The sequence below is a fragment of the Cydia splendana genome, unplaced genomic scaffold (genome assembly GCF_910591565.1).
Source record: "Cydia splendana unplaced genomic scaffold, ilCydSple1.2 scaffold_68_ctg1, whole genome shotgun sequence".
NCBI lineage: Eukaryota > Metazoa > Arthropoda > Insecta > Lepidoptera > Tortricidae > Cydia > Cydia splendana.
Window position 1 is genome coordinate 790938 of NW_026946898.1, and position 23607 is coordinate 814544.

Genomic DNA, 23607 nt, shown 5'->3' on the forward strand with positions numbered 1-23607 from the left:
ACGACCTTGAACATCTTGGGATGAGCTGAACCCTTGTGCCACTGCATGGACTCTTGTAATTCTCTGGGTCATAATGATGAACCCAGGTTTCATCTCCAGGAACTATTTTTTGCAGCACCTCATCAGGATTTTCACCGCACAGGTCAATAACATCGAAACAACACGCTACACTCATGTCTTTTTGAAGCCGAGTCAGCATTCGCGGAACCCATCTTGCACTTACTTTTGACATAAGTATTAAGATGGTCATGGATAATATCATGTACGGTACCAATAGAGAGGTTGGTTACTTGAGCTATAGATTTTACCTTCACTCGACCATCTTCCAATATAAGTTTTTCCACTTTATCAATATTTTCTTGTGAAGTAGCTACTACAGGCCGACCAGGTCTAGGGTCATCTTCAATACTCTCCCTTCCACCCTTAAATTCGATTGACCACTTTTGAATGGTAGATAAAGAAGGAGCAGACTCACGGTAAACACAATCCATTTCCTCTTTTATGGTTTTTTTATTTTTACCCTGTTTTGTCGAGAATCTTATGACGCATTGATGTTCTGATTTAGTTAACATTGTCAATTCGCACATGATGTTCATGTTTGTTCAGCAATTGCAGAAAAACAAAAGATCATCTCGGTTCGAATTATACTTTTTTTTAATGTCAATGAATAAACCTTAGCGGCCAGTAACAAAAGAAATTTTAGAAGAGGTTGTAAGATATCAATACCGAGAATATTTTGAACGCCCCTCGTACCACACACATTGTTCAGACTTTTTTAGTCTGTGCCGGTTAGGGAGGAGATTATTTCCATTTCGGAAGTTAGGACCACGCATTCTAAATTCATTAAGAGTTTTTCGAACTCCCTTAGCCACTTCAAATATGTACAGACCTGGAACAGTCATGATCCTTAACTTCCGAAATAGGCTTCGGGCAGGTGTGTCCCAGGGTACCCCAGCCATAATCCTAATTACCCTTTTTTGCATTATAAACACCCTTTGTCTGTCCGCTGCTTGTCCCCACATATCAATTCCGTGCGTTACAATTGACTGAAAGTAAGCAAAGTATGCATTTCTGACACATTGCTCATCAAGCATTTTTGTCAGTCTCGAAATTGCAATCTTTGACCTCTGTGATCATACTGTGCTAGCTACTAAGTTTGAGCACTTTGGTCTGCGTGGCCCAACTTTACAACTCATGGTCGATTATTTAAAAAGTAGGCAACAATCAGTTGTCTTAAATAATGGACTGGTTAAATCGAACGAAGGCAGTGTGGATATAGGGGTTCCGCAGGGGTCCTCCCTTGCAAACCTGTGCTTCCTCTTACAGGTCAACGACCTACCAGATGCTGTAGAAGAAGGAAATATGTTAATTTTTGCTGATGACGCATGTGACGTCCTAGTTGCAAAAGATATTGACACATTAGAACAACTGATTACTAGTGACGTACACAAATTACTTCGTTGGTTCTCTGTCAACGGGCTAGTTTTAAACGTGACAAAAACTCAGATTCTCCATTTTAACTTAGGTGGCCGACCCCCGAGACCCCTCGCCGTCGTGGCTAACGAAACTGTTCTCCCACAAGTAAAACCACGCTAAGTTTTTAGGCGTAACAATCGATTCGGCTTTAAAATGGGATGCACAGATTGAAAATATTTGTAGTAAGTTGTCGGGAGTCTGCTTCGCTTAAAACGTCTGTCTCTCATACTTCCGCAGGTACAGGTACGAAATAGCTACTTTGCACTATTCCACTCGGTACTCAACTATAGTCTCGAGTTGTGGGGACTTGCCGCTGACTGGCGCCGCGCGTTGGTGCTCCAGAAGCGGGCGGTACGGACTATAGCTCGCGCCCCTCCCGGCTCACCGGCTCGACACCTGTTTATATCTCTAAACATAATGACAGTTCCGTCACAATACATATTCAATGTCGCAAAATTCGTAAGGACTAACATTGGTCCCTTCCCATTAAGGCCCGACAATCTGCGATGTTTGAGAGACAGACAAAGGGGCAAACTGGCTACAACCAAATGCAGACTAACCAAGTCCACCAAAACCAGCTATGTAATAGGTCCCAAAATCTACAATGCCATCCCAAATGAGATACAAAACGTAGAAAATAATAACTCATTTTACAGGAAATTAAAGAAATGGTTAATTAATAATGCATTTTATTATATTCGTGAATTCTGTGACATTTAGTTTTAATTTTAATTTACTTACTTTAAATTTATTGTTATTTATTATTCTATTTAATCTGACATTGTATGATTTGAATGTTTTCATTTTGCCCATTATCAATGATGGAAAATGTAATTAATAATAAGTGCTAATCTTATCTTTAAAATGTTTTGACGTGTAATGTATCCGGATCCCTGCCTTTACGAAATAAAGAAATATGAAATATGAAATATTTTATTCTACTGTTACTGACAATATAATAAGTATCTTATACATCTGGGAGACCGAGCTTTGCTCGGAAAACTTATGCAGTGAAACTTGGTTAAGGGGGACCTGGATAAGTGAGAAACCTCCCTAGCTGGGACTCATGGTACGGTCCCGACACTTTAGCACTGAATTACCTGTTAGTGAGACAACACAAACCTCTATAACTGGGATTAGTACTTTCGATTTTACAGACAAATTTACCTCTATAACTGAGACACAGTGTTTTTACCTCTTTTACTGAGACAATTTTTTTAAAGAATAACGTACTGTTTTGCTAAGTTGTTTTCTTTGAATTATATACCTCTGTATCTGAGATGACGTCAATTTATAACCTCTTTAACTTGGAATTGCAAATAGTAAATGTCCGCACTTGCACCTAAATTAACACGTCAGCTAGGTATACCAGACTAAAGTCGGTCGACGTCCAGACATGGTCCGGACGTTAGTTAGTTTACATAAAAAATAATCTTGATTATTACTTACTTTAAAATAACAGTAGGTACCAGGGACCCGTTTACGAACGTGGAATCACATGCAATGAAGTCTGTAGGTACCGAATTGAATGTAGCAGTCTCTATTTTTTGAAAACTAATTCAAAAAATATATATAATTCACTCTCAACATTCTGAAGCAGTCTCGAACTCATGCATAATATTTACAATATACCTTTTTTTATTTAATAATTCCACCTCTATAACTGAAATAACCTATCTTCTCACCTCTATTAGTGGTACCCTCTGTAAATGAGACAGATATTTATTTACACCTGGCTATCTGAGGCACTGGGTAAGTGAGACCAATTTGCAGGACCCTTGAAGTCCCAGTTATCCAGGTTTCACTGTAAAAAACTCAAAAATTCGCGTTTTACCAGAGTTAAGACCTAGCTAGATCGATTTTTCGACCCGGAAAACCGCCATATAGAAATATTCATCGAAATCGTTAGATCCGTTTCAGAGATCCCCGAAATATATAAATATATATACAAGAATTGCTCGTTTAAAGGTATAAGATATGTCGTTGTCTACGTACCTGTTAGTGAGCTTACTGCCTTAAAGAGTAGAGTAACAAAAAGTCCCATATTATTTGATTATTTAATTACTTATAGGTACCAAAGTTGCAAAAACATATTTATAGTTAGGTACGGATTTGGTGTAAAAAATGCGACAATTTTTACGGGGCAGGAGGTGTGTCATGTACTTCCTTGGCATAGCTGTACGACACGAGTAGAGCGTGAAAATCATAAACTGAAAAGAAAAAACAACTTAGTATAATGACCCAATACCCATAATACATAAGGTCAATATAGAGAAGACAAGATAAAATAGTAGGGGGGCCCAAGAGGGGATTTCGGGATCTACTCGAGCGCGGCAGATTAATATACAGGGGGATACCTTGTACCCGGTTAAGTACCTCCACCAAATATGAGCCCCATATACAGGGCGAAATCGGGGTCGTGACTCAAACCTATTGTACTTAACTCGGTAAATTAATGCAATGTTAGGTATAAAGTTAATTTTTAACTAATTGCAGCTATTCATTAATTAATCAGCAATTTAAGTATCCCAGTTAAAAACACAAATTATGGTTACTTTACAATTAATGTTAAGACCTATTTAATAAACAACTGATTAGATGAGTAAGAAATGTCAACCGTCACTGTTATGACAAAGTCAAAACTTTAAAATAAATAAAATCATTCAAGGATTGTATATTGATTTTATTAATTATGGCAATTTTAAAGATAATTAAGCAGAAAATGCCCGCGATATATCTATCCGTTTTCAAATGTTGAGCGGTCTGACATGGTAATGTTTTATTACCAAGCACGTCGTGCTACCACTGCTCGGGATTTATTTATTTATTTACTGCGAGAAGTGCCGGAACATTACTTGCATAACTTACACTATCAACACCGAGTACGCAATTACCTCGATGAGCAGTTCCCGGGACGTTGGATTGGCCGCGGCGGACCCGTGGTATGGCGTCCTCGTAGTCCCGAACTGACGCCCTTGGATCTTTTTCTCTGGGGCGAAATCAAAAGATTGGTGTACGAACAAGAGTCCAACACCATCCTTCGATAGTTCGATAGCTTCGTCAGCGAGGTATTGGAGCATTTGAAAGTGTGAAAATGAATCACTTTGCTCTCGGCAGATTAAAAGATAACCTAAGGCGACGAGCCGAATTGTGTCGACACTGCGACAGCAAAACGGATCACACTTTGAGCAGCTCCTGAAGTATGTTTAAGTTTTGGTCGTATTTGTTAAAAGCTTGTGGAGTCTCCGTCCCAGTGATTGTAATATTATTTTAATAAAGTCTTTAAATTATTTTTATACTTTTTAATTGCTTTTACACTGAATGTAAAACCGAAGATAAGTGTTATCAATTAATTATCGTAAGTTACGACTACTTTATTTACTAGATGTTTGTCTTGTCAAGTCTGTACAGGGTGACCATGACTCTAAATAAGAAATTATTTTGTATTTATTTTTTGTATGTGCGAAAAAGATACAAATTAATGCACTCAAATCTACAGTGTTGTATTACTAATTAAGTGGCAAGTCTTATTTTTCTTTCTTGCTACACGACCTCGGTTTCACCCTGTATATAGTAAAAGAAAATTGATCATGTGAAATTCTCGAGCGCGTCAGATTAAGGTAGGGTGAGTTAGTTACATGCTGAAACGTGTATATTCCACTTATCTGACAATTTGAGAGTGACGTAAAGAAGGGGGAGGGCTACAAAGTTGTAAAAAAAAAAAAGTCATCTCGACATTCTCGAGCGTGGCTAATTTTTATTTTATTTTGAAGGGAATAGACAAGGAATCCGAAAAATATATAATCTGACGATTTCCACAAGACGAAGTAACAAAAATTCATCGATAAAGTTGAATGCGTGCAGCTACGTGATGCCTACTCGTATATTCCCCTCTCCGCGTTTCTATTCCTCTCTCACTCTTTCTCTATCTATTACTCTCTCACTCCGTCCCCACTCTGGACCAGAGTTGCCAGATGGGTACGCAATAGTACGCATTGCGTACTATTTTATGGTCTTGCGTACTCGCGTACTCATCCGGATTTGCGTACTATTTTTATTTTTTATCACCTGACAGCCTGTTACTCCACTTGAAAAGAATAAATATTTTTCATTTCTCATACTCTGAAAGAGGGTCATTGTTGTTCTAAAAGGGGTACTAGGTAAGGTGCACTAGAGTATTTTAGGTTCCAAGTACGATTTTATATTTTTTTTACGAGAAGCAATTGAAATTTGGGTATAAATGGACTTGTTATACAATTTCCATTCTGATATTTGACTTCCCATTCCATAAACGTGTATATGTGCAGTTTTAAAAAAGTGAAAAGTCGAGTAAGCAAATCTTGTCAATAGAAAAAGGCGCGAATTTCAAATTTTCTATGGGACGATAACTAGGATCAAATCGAGCCAGAGGAGGAAGATGATTCCACCGATGAAGATGATAATTAAAAAAAATACTATTTTTTTTTTAAATTTTAATAATTATGTTCTTATAAATACAAGTATTCTACATAAAAAACACACTTTTTTATTTACATGCTATTTCCTGAGCTTTTCAATGAAGTAAATTCGATGGTTAAAAAAAAATTGTCAGCAAAAAAATAATTAAGCGAATCCCTCCAGATAATCGTCAGATTATGAGACAGCACGTCCAGGGCATAAAGATGAACTATATACCGATGGCAAAAAGCGGAAACGTAGTAACCGCCAAAATGCAAACTTTACACCAGAGCCAAAAACCTTTTATGTTTTTCGAAAAAAAAATCATAACATCTTTGTTTATTAACGAAATTACTTCAGATTTGGAATACATTTATAAATTTCGCAGTTCTTTCTTGTCTCGTACTCAAAACATCATAAAAATTAATGGTATGACTTTTAGCGGCGCTTACTACAATGGCACTTTTATTTTCGTTACGCGGAAGCGCTGTAAGTGAAACAGGCAAATGTATGGAAACCGCCAGACTAGTAAAAAATCTCAAACGCATAAGTGCTGTAAGCGGTTAACTATGTTTTTTTTTTACGTTCCATTATATTTAGTGCTTACGCCATTTAATTCGTTATTAATAAAACTGAAATGTATTAACCGACAACCGCCGAAAAAAACAGTGAAATTAAAAAGACTTAAGTATAGATTGGCTTTTATTCACACATATTTTAAAAACGTCACTTGAATTTTCAGTGTTTTTTTTTTGATAAAAAAGAACTTAAATAACAAACATTGACCGTGTAAGACCTAATACGACAAGTAATCAACAATATCTCACAACAAAAAATATTATAACACAACGTTATTGTAACAAATCAGCTTTTTGTCTTCGTATATGAAAAAAATGCTTTAAAACTCTCGAAACATAATTATAAATCTCTCTTAAACATGATAAAACTAATACTAAATAACAGGGTGCTATGGTTATTCTCAGTATACTATAATCACATGTTAATAAATAATAACTTATGACTTCTAAATAAAATCGTTTTAAAAACTTAAATATTTAAATTTTGGTCTTATTGATACTTTTAAATAGGAACAGAGGAACCCGGTAATCTTAGGTGCTATAATATATTTCTAATATGGTAGAAAAATTGTTAATTTTGAACATTACGAACATAAACGTGTAAAATATAAACTTCTTGCAAGTAAAATAAAATATTCGTTTACGTATTAAATACTGTCTTGCTTTTCGAGTAGTGTTGAGTCGCTCACTCGCGAGGCACCTCATTTGTACCACTCATTTTGTTAATTTGTCGCAGTACTTCATACCGCAAAAATGTCTTACTTCACTCCTCTATTCATTTTACTCATTTACTCGCGCGCATCACAAACACCTCTTGCCACACAAATCATTCATACACTTCAAATTTCAAAAAACTCTTATCCTTTCAAATTCACTCGCGAACCTCAAAAACTCATACACTCCTCACAACTTGCAAAAGAGTCCCTGGATGGCACGAGGTGCTCGCCTGCTCGCCGACATTCAAAACTCAAAATGTCTCAAATGAAGAAACGAGTAATGGCCCACACTGTCAACTGCCGAACTACAAACCTTATTGCAACGACAAAAGGTCCACCGAGAAATGCGTTGAGTTTGTACCACTCACTGCCTCTCTCTGTGACATGAACACCTCAAAAATCCTTTCAAAATGAAACAATGAATTAGAAATACCCAAAGAGGGAGTGAGACAGACACGCGCCGTACTTCAATATAGCCTCGCGTCACCACCGAAAATACGTTAAAAATTAAACACGAAAGACAACAAGCGTAAGCGCTGCAAGCTTTCATACATCTTAAGCCTTTTTGATCCTAACTTACTTGTCAAAATGGCGCGAGGAATCAGTCACCAAAAGGAAGTTCGACGTGTTGCTTCTCTGTTGCACTTGTAAATTCGTACCTAAGTGTGACAGGGAGGCAACATGACGAACATGGATCGCGGTACGCACTCTGTATACCAGACAGGCATTTACGAAGCTTGCTTAGAAACAGTAATCCTTTAGTGACTAAAATATTATTGAAATAAATTACTGTAGCGTACACAATATATGGCCTGGTGCCTTTTGCATGAAAAAATGAAATGTAAATGTAGCCGGCGGCGGCCGGCGCGAATGGTGCTTTGTTTAATATCATATTGATGGTAATATCATCAAATTATCTGAGGTGGTAAGTTTGTCACTGCTATATAATAATGACTTGTGAAAATATTGAATTTGTTCTCCTTAGTTTGTTAAAAATGTGGTAGTTTTATGGTTAATAGGTACAAGACTTATGAAATATATCACTACATATTATGAAACAAAGTTCCCCGCCGCGTCTGTCTGTATGTGTGTTTGTTTGTATGTTAGCGATAAACTCAAAAACGACTGGACGGATTTTCATGCGGTTTTCACCTATCAATAGAGTGATTCTTCAGGAAGGTTTAGGTGTATGTATAATTTGCTAACCCGTGCGAAGCTGGAGCGGGTCGCTCTCGCTAGTGATTATTATACTTAAAATTATATCAAGTAGTAAGGAGGAGGACTAAACAATCTAACAATAAAAAAGAGCTAAATTAGAACAAGTTTCATAAAAGCAGCAAATTAAGTTACTATGTGGGATCTTTCTCCTATAAGTTATATTCTTAACCTCCAGAATTGCACTCCTTAATTATTATTATTTATTTATTAATAAAGGAAGTGATGAATACATAAATATGTATATACATTAAATATTTTTGTCACCATTGGCCCGTTGGATTAATAGAATAGTCGACGCTGAAAATATGCTAGTACCTCAGTTACCTCACCTCATTTGAAGTAAGACATTGTAACACCTCATTTTAGAAAATGAGGTACTCATACAAACTCATTTTAAATTGATGTCCTACCCATCACTATTGTCGAGTTAGAGAACATTAAAGACTAGAAATATCAATATAATGTACTTATTATCTTAACTTACCTTCAAAACAACACTTTAACTACGATAATTATTCTCGCTCCGCACGCATAAACGCAAACTACGCACTACCACTCACCCAGGTGATCGCCGACTGATTTGTGCGCTGTAAGCGGCTAGCGAGACCGACGCCCGCGCATTTTAAAATGGCGGTAACCTATAGTTATACCTATCTTGCACTCTATTTAAATAGGCGTAAGTGGCGTTAGTTTGTAAAATGATCAACGATTGAAATGTTGTAATCACCATTCATAGATTATTTATTTTACGTTAAATGCTGTAAGTGCAATCTCCTATTTAGTACTATATGCAAAAACGCTGTATCCGCCATAGAACACTATTTCGGTAGCGCTGTAACCACCACGGTCTTTTAATTTTGCAAAACCGGAATTGGCGTAAGTGGACTTTGTTAAAAATTTGCCATTTTTTTGGTGTTTACAGCATTTCGATTAAGGAATGATCAAAAAAATACATTAGTTTTCCTACGCTGTCCAGTTTTTTCTAATCACCGTAGAGCCATGGGACCCAGACCATTCGACGCAGAAAAATTCGCTGATTCCGAATATGCAATATAATTTTTTTTTGGTCAGGTGGCGGTTACTACGTTTCCTACGTCTACGTCCGCTTTTTGCCATCGATATAATATATCTTAATCTGACGCGCTTGAGTATTTCAAAAGGGCGAATTTTTTTTGCACATTCTAATAATAGCCGTGAGTTTGCGTCTCATCCAAATCGTCAGATTATTATATAAGAGCTTTTTTTAGCTTCACTTAACATCTGTTTAAAAAATCTGACGCGCTCGATAAAATTTTTTTTCTTCATTTTCAACCCTTACGTACGACCACCCCCATCATGGAAACAATCAGATTAACATACGTACATTTTTTTAAATACGTAGGACATGGATGATATCCATATCTGACGCGCTCGAGTATGTACATGCAACAGTTTTTTTTTTACATTTTTGAAAATCTATAGCCGCTCCCCCCACCGATGAAAAGGTATATATATATTTTTTTTATCATCTAAGCTTTGCAACCCAATAGGTCTCTATGACGCTCGAGTAACTCCCGATTTAGCCTCGTGGGCTCCCCTACCAAAATGTATTGCAGCGAAGATAGAAAGAACTTTGGTACCCGCCGTGCGTCGCTGACACGGTCAGAAAGGAGGAGCTTCACTCCTTTCCTCTACCGGCCTTCTGTAAGTGGTAACTGTGTACAAAAGCGACGAAATAGGTGTTTCCCTCTAGGACCTCTAGGTAGTCGGTCTTCGTCACATTGACCTAAGTTAGGATTGTTAATTTTATTTTAAATGTTCGATTTCGAAAACCATTTCCAGATATGAGATTTTCAAACAGTTTAAGATATTTTGACACATATCCTTATGACCTTATCTTATTATTATCTTATTGTTTTCGGGGGCCCTTGCGGATACACTTCGACCCATAGGGATCTTTTGTGCAGTTACCCCCTAGAAGAGATCCGTCAACTACTCAAGAGCTTTTCCCACCATATCCATGTGTCGGATGATGGAGCTCATGGGTAGCGTTTTAAAGTCCTTTGGTTCCAGGTATCCTGCTCCAAAGTCCTTCATTCTTTGTCTGGCGAGGGCGTGACATTCACACATTAAGTGTCTTACTGTCTTTTCCTCTTCGCCACACATACGACAATCGGTGTTGTCAGAGAGTCCCATCTTGGCCAGAAATCCTTTGACCCCGTAATGGCCAGTAAACACCCCCGTTATGATTTGGAGTTGTCTTTTGCTAAGTTTCCAAAGCTTTTTGCTCCAGCCGGAGTCTATTCCTTGCACAAAGAGCTTTGCATGCTTTAGACCCGTCAGACTATCCCATTCTTCCTGGTGTTTGGTCTTGGTATGGTCTTTAATAGCCGTTGTGATGGTTCCATGTGAGAGCCCCACGAATGGTTCCGGACCTATAATTCCTTATGACCTTAGTTTTACCTTTATCCTGGGCTGAATGTAAAGTCATGGCATAATTAAAGTTATCGAACCATAGTAAATAAATAAACAGGATTACATCACGATTTTGCAATATATCAGCTAAGGAAACATTTTTGTCGGCGAGAAAGTAAAATACGTAGGTCACTCGACAAGTTTCGAGATGCTTAAAAATGGACCGCACCTGTATTCTATGTCCATAAAAAGCAAAGGACCCCGCAGCAAACATAAGGAAAAAGTGGTGTCAGTCCAATCTCACGAAATTTTTGTATGATGTAGATTCTCTCTGAGAAGTATACTTTATACTTTCAAAAGTGAATTAGCCGCTATTGACTGGAGCCAAGGTCTATCTTATAATAAACCAGAAGAGATTTTAAACTTCGTAATTAGTAAGTTTAACACTGTATACAATGTGTCCGGTCAACCATGTCGGAGCCGTTAAGGGCGTGTAGTATAATCGATTTCATCGATAAATCACCACGTGTTTTTTTTTTAAGTCAACGGTAATGAAATGGCGGCATTTTTAATTTTTCAAACACCTGAGCACGGGTGCACGTGGTATTTTTGGCATTATCTGTAAATTTTTCGTCCTACGAATACAAAAAATATCTCATTGGATATCTAAACATGTAAGCAATCGATTAAAGCTAATAATTGTATGCAAACATTTCAATAGCAAGGCAAAAGAAAATATTAAAAGTAAATAATTAGGACAGAAACGCATTACTTTTTCAGTTTTTATTTTTTTATGTAAAAACTGGGTCATTTACCTACATTTTTTTTGCTCTGCGTTACAGGATATTGGATAGACATCAATACCAAAATTACGTATCTGACATAATAACTTTAGAAGTTACAGAGGTTCCAAGATGTACCTAAAAATGTTGTTTTTTTGCAAAAGGAGAAAAAATAAAACAAAGCGCTAATAATAATTTAAATTTTAATAAAAATCATAACAAAAGTATCTTAAGGCTAAAGATGACTAACTAGTTGAGTAACTGCTCAAAATAGCCCCCTCGATTTTGTAGACAAGCAGTTGCTCTTATCGCAATATGCTGCGTAGACCGCCGAATCATCTCCTAATCTTCTCTTAACATGTTTGCATGTTCAATTATTCTTTGCACTAAATCTTCCCTTGTTCCCGGTATGTCGACGTACACTCTTTGTTTCAAAGTGCCCCATAGAAAATAATCGAGTGGAATTAAGTCCGGTGATCGAGGTGGCCAAGCGACATGTCCGTCACGTCCAACCCACGGGACATAATGCTCATTCAAATAATTTCGCACATCTCTTGCAAAATGTGGAGGAGCACCATCCAGCTGCAAAATCATCCTCCTCCTGTATGCTACAGGCAGCTCCATTAATGTGTCATGGAACTGTGTTTGGAGAAATTCTAAAAATCGTGGGCCATTCATTGTCCCAGGTAGAATAATTGGCCCAACTAAAATATCGTCAATGATTCCCGCCCAAACATTTACTGAGAATTGGTGCTGGAATGAACTTGGTCTCACAGCATGAGGATTCTCCAACTGCCACAGATGCTCGTTGCGGTGGTTTACGTATCCCAAACGCGTGAAAGTGGCCTCGTCGGTCCACATAATACGTTTCAAAAACGTTTGATCCATTCGTGCTCTTCTTGTTATCCAGGAACAAAAAACTGATCTTGCAGCGTAATCTGGTCCAATAATGTCTTGTACTCGTCTGAAATGGTAAGGATGTAATCCTTTTTTTTTTTCCAGACTGTCCACTTGCATAAATTCATCCTGTTGGCTATTCTTCTAATGCTCAGTCTCGGGTCGTGTGTGACTAATCTTAAGATCTCTTCTTCGTCCTGGGGTGTTACAAGTTGAACACGTTCATCGGCGGGTCTTCTTATGCCGTTCTCAGCGAGCCGTGCATGAATTCTTATGAATGTGCGAGCATTCGGAATGGGTCTGTTAGGAAACCTCCTTGCGTACTCTCGAACAGCAGCATTAGCGTTCCCGTTGCAAAACCCATAAACGAAATGTATGTCAGCAGTGTGCTGACTAGAATAGTGGCCGTCTTCCATTTTAACAAAAACGGAAAATAGACAGCAGGTCCAACAACTAACAAAAGTTTCAACAATAACACAATCGAACTGAAGTAAGCCGAAGATAGCAGAAGTTTGTTATCACAACGCAGAGCGAGGGATGACTGATTGACCTGGCAGCACCCCTTGACTTATCTACCTGCTTGTAAAAGAAAAACTGGGAGTGGGGATGATAATTCTTGGGATTATCTCAAGTTATTAATAAAGGTAATTAACAGGGTCATATTTGAACACGTGTTATTTTTGAAGTATCAAAGATAGAGCTATGATTTTGGAATGCATTTCTAGCTAATATCCTGTACTACAAATGCAGTACGAAAAAAATGTAGGTAAATGAACTAGTTTTTACATAAAAAAATAAAAACTGAAAAAGTAATGCATTTCTGTCCTAATTATTTACTTTCAATATTTTTTTTTGCCCTGTTATTGAAATGTTTGCGTACAATTATTAGCTTTAATCGATTGCTTACATGTTTAGCTATCCAATAAGATATTTTTTGTATTCGTAGGACGAAAAATTGACAGATAATGTCAAAAATACCACGTGCACCCGTGCTCAGTTGTTTGAAAAATTAAAAATGCCGCCATTTCATTACCGTTGACTTAAAAGAAAAAACACGTGGTGATTTATCGATGAAATCGATTGTACTACACGCCCTTAACGGCTCCGACATCTTTGACCAGACACATGTATGATAAAAGTGAATATAAAATTAAGGTAAATCAGAGTAAAAGAAAAACATGTAACTGGATTAACAAAAAAGCAATAACGATGTGTAAACGGCGGGACGAATTGTTTAAAATATGGTATAAGAACAAAAGTAATGCCAACAATAGACTAATCTACAACCAGTATAGAAACAAAACGAGTTCTTATTTAAATACCTTAAAAAATAACTATGTATTTGAAATTGAAATCGCTTGTATTATTTATTTAGGTAAGCGCAAAATCTAAGCTTGACATGTTTGAACGTAAAACTTTATCTTTTGTCTTTTTTTTCCAACTCACAGCCAAGTGAGGATGCAGATTTTTTTTAAGCAACTGTGCCGTTTGTCAAGGTTTATGTTACAAAAAGAAACATTCAAAAAAGTTCAATAGTTTTTTTTTAGTAAATGAATTGGTTCACCCCGGAATTTCTCAACAAAAGTTAAAAGTTAATAAAATCATAACTCGAAAACTACGAAAAATTGTCTAATATACATGGGGTATATTCTGTTAGCCCACGGTTTGAGCAATCTTAAAAAAAATATGGACTCAAGGTTTGGACCACCCTGTATGATATATGACTATAATAATATATCCACACTTACCTGCCATGACAATTGTGATCAGTACAGTGTAAGCGTATTTATCGCTGCGAACAATTGCCGTAATGCCACATCCCAAATGAATGATAAATGCCATTATAACATACGCCCAAAACGATTTTGCATCTTCGCGGCAGAAGGGTTTGGCCTGTAAAAGAAATATAAACATATTATTTTCTTTACCCTTCACGATTTTTACATACCATTATTACTTAGGGACTGTTCATAAATTACGTCATCTATTTTTGACGATTTTTGACCCCCCCCTCCCTTAAAATCACCCAATAAATCATGCTTCGAATGACCACGTTTCCTCCTACCATCATCCGGTGTCCATTTGGTCCGGTGCGTATTTAATTTACAAAAAGCAAAAGAAATTATTATAACAATCTTCATTTTACGACGATCGGCCATTTTTGGCAACTCTCGGTTAGTTTCGTTTCGGTGGTGCTACAGACTAGACCAAATTATAAAAATAAAGTAACCAAACTTATGTTTGTCATGTTGGTATACAGTCATTTTTTACACGATGTCAAATAAAAAGTGCTGTCAACCTCAACCTTAGTCTATGCCCATACGAGTGAGTTATGCCATATATGACTTATCAATCAATCAAATTAATATAATCATATTATTAATAATTTGTATTTTGTTGATTTAAACTTCTTTTTGGGATATATTATTCAGATTGACTTTCACGGCTTCGGCAAACATTGCCATTCGTCCGGACCAGGTAGGATTTTTTCTTCTTGCTAAACAGTCACCATCCGATATATCGGAGCGGCCGAGGTATTCCCAAATATCTGAACAATATGAATTATAATGTAGGTAGATAAAGTGCATGTTGATATTTTTGAGCAACCTGATGAAAATAAGCAAATGTACAGTCAGCAGTTAACCAAATATCGTAAGAGAGAGAGAAGAGAACGGGAGAGGATCGTGCCGTGAAGAGAGCGTACTTGGGACAACGAAATGGGAGACATCCGATTGGACGTACTAGGTACCGCTGGAACGACGTAGTTGCTCAAGATCTGCTCAACCTCGGCCATGGCGACTGGCGAGAGCTATCGCAAGACCGTGAAACACGGCGTGATCTGGTGTCGGAGGCCAGGACTCACTTTGGGTCGTTGCGTCACCGTAGCCGTAGTAAGTAATGTTAATACCCAGAAAGGGAAATGGGGACTACTTACGTTTGTATGAAAAGGCGATTTATGGGCGGTGGTCGTCGTCTTAAGGCAAAAATTAATCTAATGAACGTTTTTGCAACTAGGCTTATAAAAATAAATAATAATTTTATGTTTAAACAAGTTTTAAATAAACCTACGTAGATGAAAAAATACAATCTTGCCTTTTATCAAATCACATAATTTTTGAGAAATTTGCGGATAGAGTTATCCAAATAACGGCTACAAATAAGAAATCCCTATGACAGTTATAAACCCGGGCAGGGTTGAATACATAATAATGTCGGTATTTAACTAAACATAAGACAAACTCTTTATTTCATTTACGCGAGCGGAGCTGCGGGCCCGTCTAGTTAACAATAACATAATATGTAATATTTAATTTTCGCGTTTTGAACACATATTAACTCACATTTATGGACGGGTCCATCGCGAATTTATTGTATTACCTTTATTTATCGACCTTTCCACACAGGTTTATGTAACATATATATCAAAAAATCGTCCCGATATTCCGCGACAACTAATTCTTTTTTTTTTTTTCTCAAAATCAAAATCAAAATCAAAAATATACTTTATTCATGTAGGCCTAGCAACAAGCTCTTATGAATCGTAATTAATCTTAATCTAATTATCAGAGCAATTTATTGATGTTAATATTATTCCATAATAAAATTGGATTATTATACATATCAAATTTAACACTAAGAATTTCACAAAAGGATCGTCAAACATTAAAAAGATTGTATAAAAAAATACTAGTCTAGAATTTCTAGAATAAAATCTAAATGTCAAAAAAAAGCATAAGTAACAAAAGAAGTAGATAGTATTACATCGGAATATCCATTTCCTCATCAATAATCAAATGTACCTAATAAATAAATAATCATTTCGAATAACAATTAATCCCACGTTGTAATATCATTCATGTAGTCTTGTGTGGTATAATAAGCTTTAGAAATAAGTTTACGCTTTACATAATTCTTAAATTTATTAATAGATAATTCAGTAATATGGTTTGGAAGTTTATTATAAAATCTTACACAATTACCCATGAATGATTTTTTAATTTTATGGAGCCGAGTGAAGGGCACTGCGAGCTTATGTTTATTTCTAGTATTAATATTATGAATTTCACAATTTTTCCTAAAATTTACAATATTTTTATGTACATACAGAATATTCTCATAAATGTATTGACAGTGCACTGTCATTATGTCAATTTCCTTAAATTTATCTCTAAGTGAGTCTCTATGGTTCATTTTGTATATTGCTCGAATAGCCCTCTTCTGCAGAACAAAAATGGTATTTATCTCTGAAGCACCGCCCCACAGTAAAATACCATATGCCATAATGCTATGGAAGTAACTAAAATATACTAATCGAGCTGTTTTCACGTCAGTTAACTGACGGATTTTGCTCACTGCAAAAGCTGCAGAGCTCAGTCTATTCGAAAGAGTAGCAATATGGGGACCCCACTGGAGTTTAGAATCTAAAGTTATACCAAGAAAAACTGTACTATCAACTAATTCCAATTCCTCATCCTTCACAATGACACTTGTTTGCACATGCCTTACGTTACTACTAGTGACAAACTTAATACATTTAGTCTTTTTCTCATTTAACAATAAATTATTAACATTGAACCAATTTACTACTTTTGAAATGGCATTGTTTACATCATTGTAAGCTTGTTGCTGTCGTTCGACTTTGAAAATAAGTGAGGTGTCGTCTGCAAACAATACTATATCATGGTGGGTCTTAACAAGGAATGGCAAGTCATTTATGTAGATAAGGAACAGGAAAGGCCCCAATATTGACCCCTGTGGTACACCCATAGAGACCAATGACCCAGGTGATCGCTGTCCATTCACATCGACCCTTTGTATTCTACCATTTAAGTAGGACTTAAGTAAATTCAGTGCCGATCCTCTAACTCCGTAATAATGAAGTTTCCTGATTAATGTTTCATGACAAACACAGTCGAAGGCCTTAGATAAATCACAGAAGACACCTAAAGCATCTCGTGACTCCTCCCAGGCATCGAAAATATGCTTAATTAGCTCAACACCGGCATCGGTTGTTGAGCGACCCCGTGTAAAACCAAACTGCTTATTATGCATCAAATTATTAACGTTAAAATGTCGTACTAATTGAGAAAGAACTAATTTTTCAAAAATCTTGCTAAATGTTGGTAGCACAGATATCGGTCTAAAGTTAGTTAGTGGGGTCAGAGCTGCTACCAGATTTAAATAAAGGAATTACTTTACTATGTTTCATTAGATCAGGAAACTCGCCGCAATCAACACTGTTGTTAAATATAACTACCAAGTCAGGCGCTACAATTTCAACTAAGGATTTGACAGCATGGACAGAGACTCCCCAGAGGTCATTAGTTTTTTTGACATTAATTGATTTAAACGCCTTTTTTTAGTCCGATATTTCCTCAGGCAAATTTAAGCTAAATTGAGATTCTCATACTTTAATGACTGAGCCGGGCAGTGTTCTAAGATGGTGAATTGAGACCGGATATAAGTAGGTTATTCGCAAAAAAAGTCTTGTCTTGTCATGTGTCACGTCTTGTCATTATATATGCCTTTATTACGATTCGAACTTTTAACAACCGCTGGATTTTTTAAGTGCCTCAGTCAGAGTCAGTTAGTCCGATTTTCGGCAATGGGAGGAAAGTCCGGATCTTGGCCTACAGACGTCCTAGGTGTAAACAAAGTATATACATCTATAGAGGATTTTGCTTGCTGCTCAATAATTAACAAAAAAGGCACAATTATTTCGAAGCTCCGGCGCACACCACACGTCCTGCTCATCGCGGTATGACGGGAGGGGCAGAACGAAATGACCGAGAAAACTACGTTGCCATCAGCGAAAAATCCTTAATTTGCGGTAAATTTTATGCATCCGGTCTTATGTCACATCCGATCTTAGGCAACCCAACCTTACGTATTGGTTCTATACACCCACTCACTTACACATTTACTTTATTGATCTAGCTCACTCTCATCAATCTCATTATCTTCCATGGCTCACTTGTGGAGCCTGGGACAACTCGCTTCTAAGAATTATTTGATTTAATTTTGCCCTTGAAGGCTATATTTAAGAGTTAATTAAGTAATATAATACCGGAATTATTCCACAACATAAAAACGAAAGGCTTAGCGTTGATATCGCTATGTTGACAGCATATGTTATTATAAACATCCACAAATTATCTGCGTCTGAAATAGTAAAATTATTATTAGGTATTATTATTTATGATTCGACATAAATAAAGTAAGGTAAGCACTCTGTTTAGTAGGATATCCTGGCGCTATGAGGCGGGTTTATCATTCAAGTTACAATACAAACAAATTTATACATAGTTAAATATCAAATAGCCTATAGAATACACTCGAGAGCAAAAGTTTCGGGTCAGTATCATTTACTTGAATATCTCGAAAACGAAAAAAGCTAGCGTATTAAAACAAATTGAACCATAGACAATTTAATTAATAATTATAATAAAATAAAATATATTACATTTATTACTGATAGTTTATTTATTGTGTTTAAAACGATAACGTAAAAATCGCGTCGCATTTGCTTCAGTGTTGTGAATAACGCTTATTTTTAGGCTTAAAGACTCGAGCCCTCAAGACTCGTAAGTCTTGAAGACTCGACTACATTTGAGCATTGTATTTATTAATTTTACGCGTATGGATGTAAGAAATCGTCTTTGCCGCCAATGAGGCGTTAAGCCTCGAGAGTCTTAAGGGTTCGAGTCTTTAAGCCTCGAAAAGAGCGTTATTCACAACACTAATTTGCTTGCAAAACCAAAATGGAAAATATAGATTTTCTTTATATTTACAAGTAGTTTAGACACATTTTAGTACTTGGTATTACCCCCACGTGCTGCTCGCACAGGCTGCAATGTGATTCGGCATGCTTTACACCAAGTTTCAGAAACACTGTTGGGGAATGTTCTCCCATTCCTCTACCAATGCATCTTTCAATTCACAAAGCGTAATTAAGGGAGGATTTCGTTGACTTGGGGTCGGGGCTACGTGGTGGGGGCCGATTTTTGAATTTCGACCCCTTGATTTCGTGTATTTCGTTCAATAATATCTCCAGTACCCGGCATTTAAATTCTACTAATAGAATTGAAAACGAGTGGTAAATACCACTCGCTTCCCAATTTCTATCGCTCGTATTTCAAAAATTTATATTTTGCTGTTTTCCACCAATTTTCGAGTGACGAAAACGATCGCTCGAAATTCAAAAATCGGCCCCCTGGCCACTCCATGGGAGGAATACCTACGTCATCCAGATAGGTTTGCACTACTCGAGCAGTATGAGGACGGGCATTATCGTGCATAAAAATAGCATTCTCACCGAGTCTTGCCATAAATGGACCGACGTGCTCATTTAGGATTTCTTCCACGTATCTTCCGTCGATTCATAGTACCATTTTCAATAATTACTAGAGCTCTGTTCGGTTCGAACGCTCGAACTAGTGCCTACGTCAATTCTTGGGATTAGTTGTCAAGCGGGCCCCAGGCTCCCATGAGCCGTGGCAAAATGCCGGGATAACGCGAGGAAGAAGAAGACTAGCGCTGTTCGGCTTTCCGCAGAAATTCCAGCCCACACGAGTAACCGAACCATCACCGTATATATGCCACCTTTTCTTCAATACAGGCTTGCATAAATCTTTCTCCTGGTCTTCTGTACACCTTTGCTTTGCTTCCGTCATGTTCATACAGTATTCATTTTGATTCGTCCAAGAAGACATTTGACCAATCTTCAATCGTCCAATCCAAGCGTTCGCGTGCATAAATTTGTCTTGCTGTACGATGGTGCCTTTCGATGTTAGGTCCATTTGCCGGTCTAAATAGTTTCACATTACCTTCTCTAAGTCGCCGTCTTACAGTCCAGGCCCACCAGCAGGCAGGGTGGGGGCAGGTGTTGCTCCCACCAAGCCTTAAAAAATGTTGAGTTAATGCAGTTCCCGTAAGAAATCGATTTCGCAGCATAGTGTTGACTAATAGATATCGATCCTCCCTTGCCGTCGTACACCTAGGTCTGCCTGTTGTTGATCTGCGTAGGTTTCGAATCAGGGGCCGATTTTTGAATTTCGACCGCTCGATTTCATGTATTTCGTTCAATAATATCTCCACTACTAGGCATTTAAATTCTACTAATAAAATTGAAAACGAGTGGTTGACAATACCACTGGATTCCCAATTTCTAACGCTCGTACTTATTTCAAAAATTAGTATTTCGCCGTTTTCTACCGATTTTCGAGTGACGAAATCGAGCGATCGAAACCCAAAAATCACCCCCCTGTTCGTAGAAACCGGTCTGACGAACACGCTAAACCTGTTGACAACGATACACCGACTATTCTTGCTCTTTCTCGCTGGCCTCTCCCTTCTATCAGCATCGTGAGGATTCTCGTACATTCCTCAAGTCTAAGTGGCATAATTACTACTTTAATAATGACTACTGGATACCTGAGGCAAAGAGGGAGACCTGGGAGACCTAAAGCAAAGACAGTTGCGAAAACTAGAAGTTCGAATTTGTACAAAAACCGATCATTTTGATGTTTCGTTTTTCTTTTCATGCCATTACTTTTTACGTCAATCAATAAGTTTTTATACCGTAAAACGGGGTGAATAGACACGATTTTCAACTTCAAGGACGATTTTCGCCAATAATCCAAATAAAAAAAGTAATAATTTAGATATCATTTTGAGTCTTGGTTAGTTCTTCAATTTTGCATTTGTGAAATAAATTTTTACCTACCCAATTCAGAGAAAATCAAAGAAAACTACCTGTTTTCTCCATATCCTTAAAACGGGGTCGATAGACACAAGAAAGGGGTGAATAGAAATATTAAGTTTTAGCTGTCATAGGCATCGAACTTGGTCATTATTATGTGGATACTATATTGGCAAATGGTATATAATAATATATCTGTTAAACAGCTATTTGACACAAAATTATTTGTTCGTGTCTTTTAACCCCCAAGGCGTGTCTTTACACCCCTTTGTTGTATCTAATCACCCCCTATGGCGTAACTGTTCACCCCATATGTGTGTCCATACCCCTTTATTACGTAAATTTGCTTGTTATTGGTTTTTTGCAAAAAAATGCTTTATTATAGAGAAAATTAGTGATATTATTTATTATTTAGGTACTACAGATACTATATTACCAGGTTAGCTAACTTTTACTTAGTTAATAATGTCAAAACATTTACCGCTAGAACAAAGTTCAGACATGCTTCATTTCTTACCTCGGCGAGACCTTACTTTAGAGTCAAAAAAATCTTACTTTTAGGCAGTTTGATTAAGTTCTTTTGGTATCAATGTAGAGAATATATAGTCTACTTTATACGAATTCCAAAAAATCTAATTTTAGTGATGTACGTTTTTAAATATAACAACTTGAAAGACAAAGTTCAATATTTCTCTATTCACTCCGTGATTTATGTTCACCCCGTTTTACGGTACGTCGTAATTAAGGATTATTAAATTCTCCATAAGGTTCAATTTGTTTCAATACGCTAGCTTTGTTCGTTTTCGGGATATTCAAGTAAAATGCTAGTGACCCGGAACTTTTGCTCTCGAGTGTATCCTATCCTTTATCTTATATTGCGTTCGTGATTGAAAGCCCTATACAAGAGAGCATACGTTTCGTCAAAAAACTATTTACATATAATGTCTTTCGCACAGAAAAACAGTGGTTTAAGAGCCAACGGGAGTGGTCATTTCTCCATACAAACGTACTCCTCGTTTTCCTCCGTGGTTTTTGAAGCTATAGAGCAATGATTTTTTCAACACAGATTAATATTGTCAATATCTGTGTCGGACCGTTTTGCTTTTTTTGATATATTTGTTTTTTAATGCGCTAGAGCCCTTCAAAAATGGCCAAAATGGCCTAATTGACTATGCCGCAATGAGAGGCGTGGCATTCAAAACTGATATCAATTAGCCAAAAAAGCAAAACGGTCCGACACAGATAATTTCATAATCATTTAGATTTCCAAATTTGGTTACGATTGGTTAAGTTTTGGAGGAGGAAACAGAGGAGTACAAAACCTCGATTTTTGAGATTTTTACGCGGGATTTTTCGCCTTGTCCTTATCGCACTACTTTTAGGTGCCGCTTCCGTTAGCGAGACGGGTATATTTACCTAAAATATTTAAAACTCAGCTCCTGTTTCGTCTTAACAGCCAGGCGCGTGTCTTTATTTTCTGATCAAAATTATCAGAAATCACGATCGCATTGTCATCTATTAATGACGGTGTAAACATAAAAGCAAAATGCTGATTTGCGCCGTAATTACGTGTTTAACGTATCACGTCAATTTTTTAAAACTGAATCAACAAAAAAGTCTATGAAAGTATCCAACCTAAGGTAAAGCCTACCGCGAACACCGAACTTCGCAAATTGCGGACATCTTTCTCTGTCACTCTAATTATATCTTGATTGGAGTAAAAGAGAAAAAATCCCGCACCTTGCGAACTTCAGTGTTCGCTGTAGAGTAGGCCCTCTGCTCACCAAACTTTAAGAGAGAATGAGAACATCCGGACATACGATAGAATTTCTGGCCAAGCTGAAACGGAGACCTTCAGATTCGTTCAAAAATGTGTATGAATGACCGACTTGTGTGTAATGTCATTTACGTGTGTAAGAGAAAATAAGAACGTTAACGTACAAGTCCATTTGGAGAGTATTACGTAAGCGAAGCCAAGAGGCAAGCCTATTATAACATATATGACTGCGAGTATAATGCACCCTGTGCGCAATTTGAAGTGAAGACAGCATTTTTTCAGTACCATGATCACTGAAACAGAAAAAAAAATTATTTCAAGGATTTGAAAGTTTATACCGCCGACCGCTTTTATAGTCTGTTCGAGAAACTGAAAACGGTGAAAAATGGAGATAATAGGTACCTACTCCTAAATACCTGTGTTACCTCATTAGATTCGTCATGACATGATGCCTAGAAAAATGTATTCGAAGCGTGTGCACACAAAAAATATCTAAAGTTATAAGCAAAAAAAGGGAGAAAAAAGTAGATATTCGTAATCGCTTTTTCACGCCGCGCGCTTTTCCCGAAAATGAGTCGCGGAGGGCTGTGTTCAGCGTTGAATAAAAAGTATAAATAATGGAGATACAGTT

At 37.0% G+C, this 23607-nt stretch overlaps 1 long non-coding RNA gene across 1 annotated transcript; it reads right to left on the reverse strand.

The window, feature by feature from the left end:
* Positions 1-3582: 3582 nt before the first annotated feature.
* On the reverse strand, positions 3583-23265 carry LOC134805834 (uncharacterized). Its single transcript, XR_010146404.1, has 4 exons — positions 23141-23265; positions 18566-18660; positions 14247-14391; positions 3583-3686 (listed from the first exon to the last, which is right to left on the reverse strand). It is a non-coding gene; the product is annotated as an uncharacterized LOC134805834 (long non-coding RNA).
* Positions 23266-23607: the final 342 nt, after the last annotated feature.